Source organism: Sinocyclocheilus anshuiensis, unplaced genomic scaffold (assembly GCF_001515605.1).
Source record: "Sinocyclocheilus anshuiensis isolate Anshui unplaced genomic scaffold, SAMN03320099.WGS_v1.1 scaffold773, whole genome shotgun sequence".
In the NCBI taxonomy this organism is placed as follows: Eukaryota; Metazoa; Chordata; class Actinopteri; order Cypriniformes; family Cyprinidae; genus Sinocyclocheilus; species Sinocyclocheilus anshuiensis.
Window position 1 is genome coordinate 1,550,871 of NW_015539930.1, and position 4,650 is coordinate 1,555,520.

General features: G+C 33.9%; 1 protein-coding gene across 6 annotated transcripts in view; it reads right to left on the minus strand.

The window, feature by feature from the left end:
- Positions 1-4,650, minus strand: part of LOC107686823 (protein kinase C and casein kinase II substrate protein 3-like) — a 56,440-nt gene that overhangs the window by 33,014 nt on the left and 18,776 nt on the right. For 2 of the 6 annotated variants that reach the window (XM_016483957.1, XM_016483955.1), the window contains exon 1: positions 1,828-2,077. The exons of the other annotated variants lie outside the window; for them this stretch is intronic. The gene's annotated coding sequence lies outside the window, so the exon portion shown is untranslated. Of the gene's footprint in view, positions 1-1,827; positions 2,078-4,650 lie in introns of those variants that run through there. 6 annotated transcript variants of the gene reach the window in all.

Consider the following 4,650-nt stretch of genomic DNA (forward strand, 5'->3'; position numbering starts at 1 on the left):
TGTTTGTGCATTATATGAGTGGCTTTGGAATATATATCGCAGCACGTTTCAGATGAAAAAACGCGACTTCTATTTCTGAAAATATCAGTTAGGAGATTTATAACGAGTGGTTCCCTGCATTATTACAGCAAAGCGCGTGATTACTGTACTAGCCGCTGCAATGGAGCAGCTCCAATGCTATTAAATTAAAGATGATGTACCAGAAAGCAAAAAAATTAACAGTGAAAGTAACAAAAACTAATGGGCATAATTAAGTGTGAAAATAACCGAAGGATATACAGTCAAACCAAAAATTATTCAGAGACCAGATATAATTTTTGATATTTTTTTACTAGTGGGTGCAGGACACTATAGTTCATTTATGTAAGTGAGGATAGCAAAATAAAGTAAACTGTGACAAATTATACCCAAAAATTCTTCATACAGTGGACTACCAGTAAAACTGATACAAATTTGGGACCAAAAATTATTCAGACTGAGTCTGGGAAAAAACATTGAAGTTGAGGTTTGCATGAAGCTGGGTGACAGCATGCCCAGGAAACTACAGGCTTTCGTTAAGGCTAAGGGCTGCCCGACTAAGTATTGATAGTTGTGTAAATACTGTCATACTAACAGCTGTCTGAATTATTTTGGTTGATTGTAATCTATTACATACCTTTCTATCAAAGTTATCTAACATTATCAAGCTGAATTTGTTCTGACACAGTTTAACTCTGAGTTCTTGTCATATTTTATTACCATTTTCTAAACTATAGCTAATAAACTGTGATAATGTGAGAAATGTTGAAGGTGTCTGAATAAATTTTGGTTTGACTGTATCTATTTGATAAATGAAGTTAACCAACTAACATTATACATACTCTTTCGGTTTCTGTACCCAATATTTAAAAAATTTACAAATGCAATAAAAATATTTGTATCGGTACTCGGTATCAGCAAGTACCAAAAATAAAAGTATCGTATCGGGCGAGTACTGGAAAAAGTGGTATCGGTGCATCCCTAATTTTCCCTATATCTTGTATTAAAGTGGAAGAGACTCACGCTCTGCACTGCCGCTTGAACTGAGGTGCTGATTGGTCACGTCACATTCAAGAGTGTCAAAATGGCATTTATTGTTTTAAATCCGCAATAAAACTGACATTATTTAAGAGATAGCCAAGACTTTGTTTCTTATCAGAAGTAACACAGCTTTTTGCGATTATTGTATTGGAGGCGTATTACAAATAATAATTGGTGAAGGGACAACCACGGACCTGGTGACCCTGGCTTGCCTTGAACTACGAGTTATTTATAGTTATTTATTTTCTAATAATTCAACAGCCTGTTGTTAATTACTCCTTACTTAAAGAGGCTATCCTATTATACATGCGATACGTACCCGGAATAATATTTCCTAAAAGCATAGATGTAAATGTTTGCTTACCGGTCCCAGTCAAAGCAGTCTCTCAAGTTTATAAGATATTTTGGTTCCTATATGGCTTAGATCCCTCATTCATTGTTAATGTGTGGGATTTTTTTCACCTGTTTTAATAAACCATACCATTTAAGTTGTCTTTCAAGTTCATAAATTGTGCAGAATGCGTTATGCAGAGAAGTTTAATATTTAAAGTTAGGGACTTCAACCTTCTCTCATACCAAAGTCTGAGCAAAAGTAATAGTGATGCTTGCCTGCTGACCTTTGAAACACTGTGCAGAGCAACATGGCACAAAAGTATTAACAGATTCCTGCTGTTGACAAAGAAACCTTGAGAACTAGGATAAAACCCGATTAAATTAACATTACCCATGACTAACAACAATAAAAGCTACCTTCTTGTTTAGACTTACTTAATTTTCCTTATCCTAGAAGACGTCCAGATCCTTGAAAAGACTTCGGTTTAAAATGTACAATCCATTGCATGTCTGCAACTATTTAAATTCTTCTGGTATAGAAAACTGTACCAATCAGCCCAGCCCAGATGAAAAATAGACAGCAGCAGATGGCAGATCATGCATGTTATTTGTAATCTAGTGCAACCGCTTAAACCGGGCAACCCCTTTCCCCAAGAGGAGGCAGATGCACTAAACTCCCATTTGTATAAATGCCTTTCACAATTTGTTGCAAAAGTTGCACAGAAACTAACAGAGTGTCAGGGGCCCTGCTTTTGGGGAAGTTTACATTTCATAGGTCGTTGACTCTGTTTAGATGTTTTCGCCAGATCGGTGCTAAAGTCTGTCAGGTTAGATAACTACAAAACAGACCATTTCTTTACTCAAACAACTAAGAACCAAAATTTAATAGGCATAAAGACAGGACTATAAGAAGATCAAGAGAAATAATGCTGTTGGTTTTAAAGAAAAAAAAAAGTTTAGTTTTAAAGTTCCGTAAATAAGAAAACAAGTTTGGAAACCATGAGGGGGTGTAAATGATGACAATTTTAATTACAGGGTGGAGTATACCATTTAAAAAAAAATGTAATAAGCATTCTCATGCTGTTGCAAATCCATATCACATATTTACTTTCATGGGACTCAAAGAAAGATATTTTAAAGAATGTTCATGCTGCTCTTTTCCATATAACAGAAGCAACACAAACTCTTAAGCTATAAAAAAGGACAAAAAAGCACCATAAAAGTAACACAATATGATTTGTGCATTAAGTCTTCTGCAGCCATACAATAGCTTTGATTGCAGAGCAGAACAAAATGTTAGTCATTTACTGAAACCTCTACATGTTAACCTCATGTTGGTCAGGTTGGTCAGGTTCACTATGATGCCAAATTCCATTGGTTCTCAGGAGTCTCATAACACACTTGAGTTAAAATATACTGTAGGTAAAAGTACATGAGAATAAATATCTACTGTGACAACTCAAATTTGGTACTTTTATAATAATGTTTTGCTGTTTTTACAGCTCAACATCATTTGAGAGCTGTAGGAGGGCAAGTTTTTCTGTGAACTGACAGGAAACACATCAACTGTTTTTTTAATGTTTTTTTTAATGTTCTGCCTACAAGATGACTGTGACTGGCCAAATTATCATGTGTCTCCATTATGTGTCTTCCATGCATGGTGACGTATTTGAAAAACAATTCAATGTGAGCTAACAATAGTACTAAGATGAATTAAATTTTAGTTTCAGTTCCAATTTTATTAAAACGATCATTGTGCCGCATGCCATTCAGTTCATTTATAGCGGTGCATTTTCGCCTGTCCTTAACTCTTTCCCCGCCATTGACGAGTTATCTCGTCTTTTAGAAGAAAACGCTTCCCCGCCAAAGATGAGTTTTTACGGCTTTTCGTGTTTTCACGGTTATACACTCGGGGGCGCTATTACACATCTTCTGAACGAGTACAAAACCTCCCGAACAAAAACACACATGAACAGGACGGAGAAACTAGCGATCTCTTACGTAAACAGATGCATATGAAAAATAATGTGATCATCAGCAATAGACAGCATAAATGAAAACGGCATAATGTTACAGAGTAAAATGTTGATCCAGGAAGTGGTATATGTCAGTGCAAGCTTTGGAGGTGTTGATGGAAGCGATTTACTGGATTTATGCTTTGATGATCGTACTGAATATTATCCAGATGTAGTTTTTAATAAAAATGTGATTTTCTCACCTTTTTGCTCAAAATTATGCAATTTTCTGAAACCTACCCATATATTTAAGTGTTGATAAAAAAAAAGAATGCTTTATACTAGGGTTTATACTAGGGTTGCAAAGGGGTGGAAAATTTCCGGTAAATTTCTGGAAATTTTCCAGAAACTTTCCATGGGAACTTCGTCTGGGGAATTTTGGAAATATTCCAAGTTCGAAACTTACCAGGAATTTATGGGAATTTACGGGACTTAATTGAAAATCTGGGGAAATTTATAAAACTCATATACAAACATAAATATAAACATTTGGTTTGATCATAGGCTCACATACATGCAAACTAATACAAATTTTAAAAATTACTTTTTGGGGGGAATCTGTGATGCTTTTTTCAGGATTTATTGATGAATGAAAACTTGTGAACAGTGTTTATACAAAATAGAAATCTTTTCTAACAATATAAGTCTTTACTATTACTTTTTATTAATTTAACACATCCTTGTTGAATAAAAGTATTCATTTATTTAAAAAAAAAAGAGAAAAGATACTGACCCCAAACTTTTGAATGGTAGTGAATTGTTAAAAAAGGATTTCTATTTTAAAGAAACTCTGTTCTTTTTTTTTAACACTTTATTCATCAAAGAATCCTGAAAAAAGAATCACAGGTAATAAAAAAATATATTAAACAGCACAACTGTTCAAAATTGATTATAAATAAGCGTATTACAATGATTTCTGAAGAATCATGTGACACTGAAGACTGGAGTAATGATGTTCAAAATTCAGCTTTGCATCACAGAAAAACATTATATTTGAAAGTATATTAAAACAGAAAACCATTATTTTAAATTGTAATAACAGTAATACTTCACAATATTACCGTTTTGTTCTGTATTTTTGATCAAATAAATGCAGGCTTGATGAGCAAAAGAAATGCAATGTTTAAAACATTAAAATAGTAATGTGTCCAAACTTTTGACCAGTACTGTACTTCTGTATGATAACAGAAAACTGGCTAGCAGAAAGAGCATCACAGCTTGAGCTAGTTTATACCTCATAAAT